A 12418-nucleotide genomic window follows, 5' to 3' on the forward strand; every position below is an offset into this window, starting at 1 on the left:
CACTCATTGCATGTTTTTTCATAGTTCTAACCTTGCATGTATTTGCTCTAGGAATTACTAGCCATTAGCAATTTTTTTTAATGAATAAGCATGTTTATTTTTCTAGTGTGCGTAATATTTCTATGACCGTGTGGTGTGCATGTGGCGGTCCTCTTGCATGCTGCATGTTGGTGATTTTTCACCCCCTGCCAAACAACCTAGAGGTGGCTCGCAGGTTATTATGTAGATGTAGGTGTAGAAGATCAACGAGCTTCATTCAAGAGCAATGAGAAAAAGCCCGGCGCATAACGTCCTATCACTACAAATCTACCATGCTTACGTGAAATCAACTGCAAAAAGAGACCAAAAAGCAAACATTTAACAAAAAAGGAGAGCCCCAAATTAAGTATCATAATTGCGATGGCGTGTAGAAGACTAGCCTAAAGACAACACAAAAAAGTAGCTTTGGAAACAAAAGGCTCAACTTCTTAGAAAGAGATCGAAAAGAGGCCAACATCCAGCAGGCCGCGACGACGAAATCAAATGAGATCACCGCAAAAAAAAACACCACGACGACCGTAATCCCGCTGCAGCCCTTACTTGGACCGGACGTGGAAGTTGCGCAACTCCCAACTGTCTCGGCGGGATTATCACCAAAATAAACGTGCACAAATTGTCATTCGCAGAACCTAGTATAGCGTAGAGATGTAATTGATTAAATCAATAGCAAACTTGAAGAACACTTCTCAGACAATCCCTAACAAACACCACAGATACTATCTCATTTAAGAAAAAAAGGTCACGACAGGGAAGACACGATGCCACCAAATGAAGTTTGATGAATGCAGGAATATATAAAATATCATTCTACCCTTGAAATGGTAGTCCTATGAACGAAAGCGTAATAAAATATACATGGTAAAATTTTTTATTACGACGCTCGAAGGTATGTCATTTATTTTTGTTGGATACTAGCATTGCATAGCTGGACTAGCTGACCTGTTGGCATCACTAAGAATTTTCCCAACTACCTATGCCTTTAAGCAGTTTTAAATGAGTTTACGTGAGACATCGAGCTATACATGCTTCGTGGAAACTTGCTGCAGCAACGCATATTGTCATTCTAAAAGCCTGGTTCAACGTCCGGAAAATTCGCACCTCGAGGAAGATATTTAAATCTACAATATGTCTCACGAGCCACCACAAGGTGCTTGGTACGAAAAAGCATTGAACCCAAAAATCCACTACGCTAAATGAGACAATAATTTAGAGACCATTGTGATAAGAAGAAGGAAACATAATGAAGACACACTTTTGTATATTCCACAGGAGTTTTAATTACCGACCCAGGTTTCGACAGTACACTATGTCATTATCAAGTGACATTTTGATAATGACATGATGTACTATCGAAACCTGGGTCGGTAATTAAAACTCCTGTGTGGAACATACAAAAGTGTGTCTTCATTATATTTCCCGTCACCAAGTTCCACCAAGTATCGCCTTCCAGCCTTAAGTTGATCAGTGATAAGGAGTACTTGACCTCTGTCCGGCGAACAATCGCGTCTGCGATTAAGGCTACAATGAGTGCTGCATGGGTGGAATCATCTACATAATACCCTGCGAGCCACCTCTAGGGTGTTTGGCAGGGGGTGATCAATTACCGGCATGCATTGGACTCCCACATTCACACCACACCGTCCAAAAAAAGTCACGTATACTAACAAATTATACTACTATATGCTGTTAGAAATAATAATAAAATTAAGAAACATGCAATAAGTTTTACATAGGTTAGTTGGCTACACTACAATTCATGCAGTCTATCTATGAGTTCCATTGTTGCCGTTATAATCTCTTATCATCCCATCATCCTTCATCATCGTTATCATCCCATGCCACACATCCTAGTAAATGTAGATAACAGTTACATGTACACAAGCCACGGGTTACCTCTTACAAAGCATGTACCATCATTTTCTGTTAAATATGCACGTATTGAGATAATGACAGCTCGGGTGCAAAGATATTGAACCAGTGGAGGATGCAATATGAAAGGAATGAGTGGGATTAAATAGGCCATAGAGGAGATCATGGGGCTCGCTGACCCCCTCCCCGTGCAGAACGCAATGGCCAACGAAAAACAGGGTCAACGGCGCGTGCAGGAAAGTTCTCCTCACTTTCACCCGACGGCAGCGGCGACGTCATCTTGAGAATAATACAGCGGCAAAACCGATGCAGGTCATGAGAATGTTGGGCGCAGAAAACGTGCATGAAAATACCATCGCACTGGCAAGAATGGAGCTTGCTAAATGTCAGCTGAGATGCGCGTCCTGAAATACTGAGTATTCTTGGAAAGGAGTTTTTCAGATAAATTGCACGTATTGGGTGAAAGTGGGTTGTGCTTAAAGCGTGCTTTAACTTTAAGTGAACCCGGGTCTCCCAGACTATGATGGATTCAACTGATAAAAGCTTGTAGCGCGTTTAGCAGAGATAGCAACGGATCATTCACGGAACTATGACAGCGGCATCAATGTAATTGCATAGGTAACATTTCGCAAAGCTATGCGTAGTACTACTTTTTTATACACAGGGGTTCTAGGAGGACGATTTGCCAGACATGGCTCCATGAAAATGCATGCAGCTTCTGCTCCTAGTAGGAGTGGAGGCAACCCTAGCCACGTAAATCCATATGGTAGACAGTCAGCTATCCTATGGTATTTGGCAGAGGGTGAATTTCATACGCGCGATCACACTCAGGATGAACCAGAGCAACAGATGCATATGGGACATACGTTAGGATGTAACAGGTCGTCATTGGAGTAAATATGTGAAATAAAGTAAAACATGACGAGGAAAAAAATCAACTATACTGCCCGAACTATATTGAAGTGGAGAACAGAACACCATTTAAAAAAACATTTCTCGGTTAGTCTAAGGCCCGTGGATCGATTAACCGACCCTGAGAATTTTTCTGCTATTTTAATGTATTTAAATTCTAAAACAGACTGCATATAAAACCCCTGCTGTAACATGCTGTACGACATACTGATCAATTACAAAACGTAAAATGTCTCCACAATCAGTTTGCATACTCGAATGAAGGGATAGCCAATTAATTTGCAGAACGTTTTTCATCAGTATGTACAAAACATGATAACGCCCCTATTCCAGATTAACCATTGCACTCTTCTTTTACTATAGAATCATTAACGGTTTCAGTATATGAAATTGAACATAAACGCAGTAATTTTGATCTAAATAAAGTCTCTGTACCCGATGAGCTTCCTCCCCTATTCTTGAAGATTTGTCTAACCCCAATACTGTATCCACTATTCATACTTTTTAATAAATCCCTCAGTATTGGCATTTTCCTGACTCCGTAAAATCCACTTACACATCACCTGTACATAAAGAGGGGAAAATAAATATCATGCCTAATTATCGATCTATTGCAAAACTATCAATATTAGCCAAAGTTTTTGAATCACTGGTTGTGGATAAACTTAGCCCTGCCAGCATAATCATCTTAGAACATCAAATCGCCATCAGGTCGCCAAAATAATCTTCTTACTTTTCAAAACCCGTTACTGAAAGATATGGAAATAGGTACCTACTCTATATAGACAATAGGTAACAGATGTCATATATATCGATTCCTCAAAAGATTTTGACTCAGTCAATCATAAAGTTCTCCTTGGGAAACTAAAATCACTTGGCTTCATAGGCACTCTGAATGCCTGACTCGAACGATATTTATCAGATAGACCACCTGTGGTAATTATCAATTCCTCGAAATCCACATTAACACGAAAGTACCATAAGGCTCCCATTTGGGCCCTATGCATTTGGGCCCTATGCTATTCAGTGTATTAATGAAAGATATCAAGGATTTCCTTGATACAGTTTCTTCTTTATGCAATGCAGATGACCTGAATATTTTTCAAATCATACATTCTGAAACTGACTCTGCATCATTGCAAAACTGTCTGGCTGCAAATATAATGCAGACTTAACTATCTGTATTATAAAAAGTGCAATACCGCCTCTTCTCATAGGAAAAAAATGTCATATCATTTTCATTATCAATTCAAAGGAAATATTCTACCACATCAAACCCACGTAAAAGACTTAAGAGTAATACTTGATTCCAAGTTTAAAATTCTAAAATATTTCCATTGTATTCAAAAGAAATCGTTTAAAGCCCTTGGCCGAATTTCAAGATTTGATAAAAACTTTAAGAGTTACGAAATTTACAAAGTGGTGTACATCTCTCTAGTTATACTTTTTAGTGAGCACTGTTCTGTAGTATGATCACCTTACTATATCTCATATCAATACCATTGAGTCCGTCCAACGTAAATGTGTTCGTATGTTTTATTAAAGTTTCCAATATTTGCTAAATACTATAGCTATTCTAGTTTTATCTAATCCCGTAAGATATGACACTTCTTTTCATAGTGGCTATCAGTCATGTAATTACGCTTACTTTTCGGAACTTGAGCAAATAGTTCGTGATGAAACTCATGCCATAATTTGGATCTATTTTTTGCTTCTTTGCCTTCTGATACTTTATTTGTCATTATTTATAAGTGCGAATTTTAATCAATTATATCCATTTTATTGTTGTTTTGAGGTATCATAATTTTTACAATATATATTAGCTTATCCCCGATATGATACCAGCATTTTATAAAGAGATTGCTTTGTAATTGGGCCTTGGCCTGATGATAACTAAATACGAAATATGAAAGAGGCCTGCGTGCCAAATCTCAAAGTGGTATCCTAGGTGGGACATAAATGTGTAAGCAAACAGGATATCGTCATCAATAAATTAATTATTCTTTCACTTGAAGCAAAAACTCAACCAGAAGTACCCATATTACATTAAAAGATGGATATGTTCGTACGTAGGTTTCCGCGGTGATTACTTGAGTTCAGCATTCTTTCGGGCTGCATCCGCGTCCGTTGTCGAAGAACCACAACAGTCTCGCCAGCTCTCCTGCCAGCGTCCTCAGGTGAAGGATCCTTCACCTGAGGACGGTGGCAGGAGAGCTGGCGAAACTGTTGTGGTTCTTCGACAACGGACGCGGATGCAGCCCGAAAGAATGCTGAACTAAAAGATGGATAGATTAACAGCAATGAGATAGTAGGTTTGCTGCTAATTACATACGCAAAAAAAGATTCAGAATATACAAAGAAATAAGAAATAGTTGAGAAATCCTTCACTGCTAAAAGGATGCGGAACGAAAAAAAACGTTTATATAAGGAATCGAACGAATTGGGTAACCCTACGGCTACAGATTTGAATGCTTGAAGTGACCTCTATGCACTCCTGAAGGAGCCTGGGTAGTAAACGCATTACATATATTTCTCCATCCCGCCTGCCCTCCAACCCCGAAATATTCTCAGCGAAGGAGCTCGCCAGGTGAATCGGTCTCGCAGTTGTCACTCGTCAAAATTCTTTACGACGAGACGGGTGGACTCGGAAGGGGTGGGTCTGGAGGGAGATTGGTTGCTCGCCCACGCCATGCCTTTGCCCGACAGAGGTGATGCCAAACACCACATTGCACACACCGGGAAGGAGCGGGTGAACACCAATGGTGCATTCCATTGAAGCGTTAGGTTTCCGTGAAGTTTAATAGTACTGCTAACAGCATGTATTACATGTTCTAGCTTCATAGGCAGAATGCCCAGCAAGAGTTGTTGACAAATTTTCCCTTGGCATGTATGTGAAAGTAGGTATAATTTGCTAGTATGCAGTCACGTCATGGAAAAATTAGCAGTGCCGAAACGCACTTTCCTTTTTTTTGCAAATGAAATATAACTCTATGTGTGTTTTTTATTGCAAGTTATTATTTACATTTATTACAATTTTTTGTGTTTTGGTTACGAATGTATTTATTAGACATTTTGAAGAAACAAATTGATAAAAGTGTTATTTGACTATTATTTCTTTCGTTAACCAGTGCCGAAACGACGTTGCGGCACCATAACACCCCTGCTAGTATGTCTAACATATTTATGACCGTGTGGTGGGCATGTGGGAATCCTCTTGTATGCTGGTGATTGATCATCCCCTGCCAAACACCCTAGAGGTATTATGTAGATTTAGATGTTAGTCTTCGGAATTGATTTCCCGGTTCATCTATCAGTAGGTCTAATTGCCGAGTATTTTCTGCTAGTACCTAGTGTTTCATCGAGCGATGCATTTATTCTGGTATCTCACGCCACTCGAGCACACATAAACGTGATATTACGATTAATATTTTCAAAGTTGGTGGTTTCTGGCGATACTTTGTGGAATTTGCTGAACATTTTGTACGAATAACTTGAACTTTGTTTTTCCGCATATTTTTAAATTAAATCACGACCTCGTTTCTACGAATAACGTCATCTTCTGGCAACTCTTTCATGATTATCGTAAAAAAAATTTAGTTTTTATTTTTTCATTTATTTTTAATCGTCAGAGAATTAATAATTTATCTATGAAAATACAAATATCTTCAGCCCCTAAAGACCTTTGATATGCGGACCGCAGCCTTAAGTTTTTGACAAGTATGAAACAAATTGGCAAATTGCATGCTGGTCATGGTTCCCACCAACACCATTTAGGTAGATCGTAAGGTAAGTTGTAGATGTTGATTGCTATAACTTAGCTATTATTTTACTAGTGTAACCAGGCAACCGCTGAGCCGACGACGACTAACGCATAACAAGAGAAGCATTTCCATCTATAGAGTAAAAATATTGATGTGTAAGCCAAGTATTCCGATCAACTCTGCGAAAACCTTCGGCAAATATACGCATCACAGGAATTCTCACGCTCTAATCTACCAAAAAATTTCATTGCATTCAAAAATTTGCAAGAAAAAAGGCCGTAGAGAAGGTGACTATTTGAGCCAGTGATCTTACGTCTTCAAGATATGCATAAACGTTTTAAGTGCGCTTCTTGACTTCCAACTGATAGGCACCGTGGCATTGCTAACTCCGAGGATGGAGCAAAATACAAATATGTAGGCATTTGCAGATTAATGTACGTGACATTAGAATCCAGAATTTGCATATGTGAAGACTTATGCAACAAAAATTTTACCCACGGTAGGACACCATACATCAATTACAGACATACATATTCTATAAGGAACTCTTTGACTGTTATCGACGCGTAAAAATGTAAAAATGAACTTGACGTCAGTAAGAAACATGTAAGCAAAGGCTCTATGTGATTACGCGGCAAAAAACTGTATGAGACCAAATCAGCAAACGCTATCACCGCGAACCTCAAGTAAAAATCTATAAAAAACAAATGTTGAAAGACTGTGACGACTCTGATGACTGGGAAATTAATTACCCTTTAAATTTCTAATCCCTTTGATACTGAGAACGCGTCAGCGAATGGATATTTCTGGCCTCAATATCATCGCGTACCTTCTCTCGTTGCACTCCAAAGCACAAAAAACACAACAGATTCTACACACATAATAGGAGGATGATGGGCATCAAATAGAAGAAATATCCCTGCATGCAATGAAAACATCAGGCTGAGAGAGGATGGAAATTGATGAAAATAAAAACTGACATGCACACCTAAGACGTGAACAGAAAACGAAGCGTTGAGCAAACACAACCTTGGGAGCAATACGAAAATTGTTGCGTATCGTGTTGAAAATATATGAGAGAGCACAAATGCAGAGAATGTGACACTTATTACGTAAACATGATGATATAACGGTCTAAGAGCAACACATAAATAATATTATCCAACATTTCAAGACCCACCACTTTAGCGAAAATTCTCACGCAAACAGGAAAAGTTATGAAGCCTAAGTACGTATTCGCAATCTGCCGGGGGATGGACCCACACATAGAGAAAGTGAAAATAAAAACATAACATGCAAGAATAAAGCGTGGGAGAACATATGAAGAGGAATTCGGATGAGGAAATTGGATGACGGCCGGTGCAACATCAATAGATGGCTGGGAAGCAAATCAAAATATTTACGGGACTCGGACGGAACTACCCGAAGAATCACACGGGGACAAACACGCATGGCTGAGGAGAGGCGGTGGTAAACACGACTACGGTGAAAACGCAGTCACCAAATTGCGCCAAGAACGGAGAGAAGTTGGAAACTTTACCTTCCTCGCGAACGATAAAACATCTCAACAACTTACGCCATGATTTAATTTCCCATTTCCAGTCAGGTGATGAAGCTATTAAGATTACTTAAGACTGATTGAAAGTCTCAAATGGAACTAACGGGCTTACGGGAGCCCGCATGAAAAAATTTCCAAATGCCTCCAGATGTGAAATGTGCGTAGCTATTGACTCAGTACTTTCGTAAAATAATAAATAGGGATCGTGTAAAGAGCGGTTAGCTAACTATTTAGTGGATTTCTCATTGACTTAGTAACTAATAATACATTAACAGGATGATACATATGATTTTGTAACGAACCTATGATTGCGAAATGTATGTAGCTCAAATATCTACTAGTTATATAAAAAATAATAAACAGTACACGCTTGTTCAATGTTAAGCCCTGATGAATATTCAATATTTAGGGAGATAGCGCAATAAAAAATGCGTAATAGGAAAGATAAATGAGAAAGTATACATGTAGGATAGCAAAAAAAACTCACCCCATTCCAAGCACAACATATGTGGCTGGTAGGGTAACATGCATTTATGGATGCGCACAGAAATGATATAGACACACTTATAAGTTTCAAAAACCGCGCAGCATTAAAAAAGTCTCTACAGCCCCCAAAGTGACACCTCAGACTTCACTCACCTCCACCTCCGGCTTGCCTCCGAACCTGGTACCGGGAAACGGCAGCTCGAATCCCGCGGTAGGACGAAGACTTCACCGTAGAACGACGACAGAAATATTTCGCGCCTCAGGAAAGATAACGACACGTCGGGCCACGAAAGAATGCCTTCCCTCGTCCCTCTAGGTATTTCCTCCGGACGGAAGACGTGACGACACGCGACTCAATTCGCCTTCTTCACGGAAGGAGCAGGTACACACGAAAACTCATAAAAATCCCTTAGGATTGAGCGAGTTTAATGTTTTTCTTTTTTAAAGAGAAAAAAAATATTTTGCGATACGGGCGCACTGTCCGCAGTAATGCGTCTGCTATTTTCTCGCGGCGACAATATATATGTGCGTTGTCACGGAAAGGACGACGCTGAACAGCGCGTTGCGAGCGTAAAGTATCGTAGGATGGGGATAAGCACGCGGCCTCTTGCGAATCCAAACAGCTAATGTTCTCTTGGACAACGTCGGAGGTGCGGCGGAGAGCGAAGCCCCTCCCCTCCAGCGGCTGCGTCGCCAGAGAGGGAGGGGGGGAGAGGAGGGGAGGCGTGGTCGGAGAGTGCGTTGGGCAAGACGGAGGGGGATGAGGGGAAATTGCGAGGGGGAGGGGGAAGTGGAGGATTTGGAAGGAGAGGTATGGGAGACGGGCAGTGTGCAAAGGTGTCCGTCCATACAGGAAAATGTGGTTTGGTTAAAAAAAAAAAAAACTCAAATGGGGGTGTTTTCGACTAAGTTAATCGCAGGCTTTTTTTTTTTTAAAGTACGTGCAACATTTTTTAAATATGTATTGCCGAATCTGATAATCAAAGGTTATTTGCCGGCTGAATAATCGGCAAAGAGAATGTTTGCTTGGTATATTGGGGAAAGGCTAGAGTTACCATTTCATTAATTATTTCAAAACGGAAATTTGTTCATGTTTAAATATAACGCTAAACTACTTCAAAGAGGTGGCTCGCAGGGTATTATGTAGATGTATAATTTGTCAGTATGCCTGACGTTTTTTGGGCTGTGTGGTGTGCATGTGGAAGTCCAATTGAATGCTGCATGCTGTTGATTGATCACCCCCTACCAAACACCCTATAGGTGGCTCGCAGGGTATTTTGTAGATGTAGATGAATACCATGCGAGCCACCTCTAGGGTGTTTGGCAGGGGGTGACCAATCACCAACATGCTGCATGCAAGAGGACCGCCACATGCACACCGTACGGTGATAGAAATATTACGTATATATATTATAGCAAAATATACATGCACATTATTGCAAAGACAAAACTTGCCAATGATTAGTAATTCCTAAAACAAATACATGCAACGTTAGAACTATGGAAAAAACATGCACTGAGTCGTCCTAGCGAGTGACGCCATTAATTCCATTAATTGGGACACCGTTGCTATCTTAAATAGTACGAGGGAAGAATTACATTTAAAATCTCTCTTTTTTGCAGTCTATTTCTTTAATTTTCTTCCCATGATCACGTCTACCACAATACGACGGTAAGCGATGGATATATTTCACGTCGTCTGAGAAAATATCTTCTCCGAATTTACTAAATACATATAGCCTATGCATCGATCTACCCTCCTGTAAATATTCCCATCCCAACTCGTGCAACGTACTGGAAACGCTGCACTTTTTCTATTATGAATTTAGAATGGGAAATACTCACCGATCGCAGGGAAAAATTTAGAGTACATCTTTTGCGGAAATTTCAAGTGGATTAAATTCTACTAATTTCTCTACTCTTCCCCTAACTACTTGTCCATCATCATCGCGGTTCAAAGAAATTCTAGCCTAAACTGCACCCTCAAATTGCCCTCTTCTAGAGGCCTGTTTAGACGGCACATCAACACGTACGGTTCAATGTCTAAATGCATGAACGCGAGAATGAACGCCGAAATGCACCGTGTAAAACCCAACTTGTGCGAATGCATGCACAAAAAATAGAACCTGTTCTAATTTGGTTCATACATTCGTACATGTTTGTTCCGTTCCGGTCCACAAAAATCATTCACGCAAACGTACATTAACTCGTGCGAGTTAATGTATGGTGTAAACAGGCCTTAGTACCTGTGTGATACACAGTATTCCACAGCTTTCTGTCCAGTACACGGTATTTATTGCTAGCCAGATATCTAAAAGCCATTATTACGAACTTTTCGAAGAGGAAATAAATTCTGCTAATGTCTCCTAGTAGCCTAAGATTTACTATTTGATAGTAGAATACTTACAAAATACATAGTTTAATTCACTGAAATTTTTAAAGTTTAATTCACCTATTTCCCGAACCTCCATCTGAATTTGAATTTAAATTTAAATGATAATTCGAATTTAGCGGATTCTAACTTCAATTTAAAAATTTTGCAAAAACCATGGGAGATTTTCGAAAAAATAATAATATTTCAAAATCATTTAAACACAGATTTATCGTAAGATTACACGTAATGAAAACATAATAACTGAGCAACTAAAACACCTCCTTCGGAAGGAGGAACTTCCGCTTCTCAAATTCAAGCAAGTCTAACTGACATAATTAGTAATCCTCCGATAAGTATATGGGTCATCTACATCTACATAATACCCTGCGAGCCACCTCTAGGGTGTTTGGTAGGGGATGATAAATCACCAGCATCCAGCATACAATTGGACTCCCACATGCACACCACACGGTCCAAAAAACGTCACGTATACTAACAAATTATGCTGCCATATGCTATTAGAAATAATAATAAAATTCGGAAACATGCATTAAGTTTTACATAGATTAGTAGGCTACACTACAAGTCATGCAATCTATTTATGAGTTCTATCGCCTTCGTTATAATCTCTTATTGATCCTTAATATCAACTTCGGCGACAGATGAAAAATAAGGATATGTCTCTATCAATTATGACATGACAAATCCTGTAAGTTCTTCTTAAGTAAATCAGTTAGTTAGCTATTATACAAGTCATCTTATCCATTTGTGAGTTCTAACAATGCCGTTATAGTCTCTTATTAATCGTGGAAAAAAATTACATTCTGAATCTGTCTGCTCTACAGTCTATCTCTCATATTTTAATTATAACATCTGATCTACCGAGGAACAGAGTTTTCAAAACCCCCAAAAATTCCGTGATATCTCGCTACTGGAAGTATGGGATGTTTGAGTACGAAAGCAATAAATTTATTAAGGTCATCGCGTTACAATGGACTAAAGCGATTTGGCCGTCGTTTCACTGAGAAATAATTTACAGGACCGCAGCGCGTAGTGTTCCTTTGATTCTCAGGGTAGGAAAATCGCTGCATTTCCTCCAAAACAAAACAGCACTTTGTATTCATTTATCATTCCCTGGAGAAGTGAGAGTAAAACTTCCTCAAACTCGTTGGCGCAGAGATATCGACTCAACCAGCTGGAACGCTGTGGCAGTGTCAACTGAACCGCGCGGCGACGTCATCGATGATGCGGATTTGTTTCTGACGAAGCAAATTGCCATCCTTCAATGCAAGGAAGTCACGATTATGAATACGAAGAAGAAAGGGTTATTTCAACCGATAACTGATTTCTCAAGTAAGAGAGGAAAAGATGAATTAGTGGTTATCAATAGCCAAAAAAGCTCTATATGAATGTGGTGAA

The 12418-nt window shown here is 39.6% G+C and overlaps 1 protein-coding gene across 3 annotated transcripts in view; it reads right to left on the bottom strand.

Moving 5' to 3' along the window:
• LOC124155876 (endoglucanase 15-like) overlaps positions 1-12418 on the bottom strand; it is a 166748-nt gene that overhangs the window by 34389 nt on the left and 119941 nt on the right. The window contains exon 1 of one of the 3 annotated variants that reach the window (XM_046530039.1): positions 8779-9240. The exons of the other annotated variants lie outside the window; for them this stretch is intronic. The gene's annotated coding sequence lies outside the window, so the exon portion shown is untranslated. Of the gene's footprint in view, positions 1-8778; positions 9241-12418 lie in introns of those variants that run through there. 3 annotated transcript variants of the gene reach the window in all.

The sequence above is a fragment of the Ischnura elegans genome, chromosome 3 (genome assembly GCF_921293095.1).
Source record: "Ischnura elegans chromosome 3, ioIscEleg1.1, whole genome shotgun sequence".
Taxonomy (NCBI): Eukaryota; Metazoa; Arthropoda; class Insecta; order Odonata; family Coenagrionidae; genus Ischnura; species Ischnura elegans.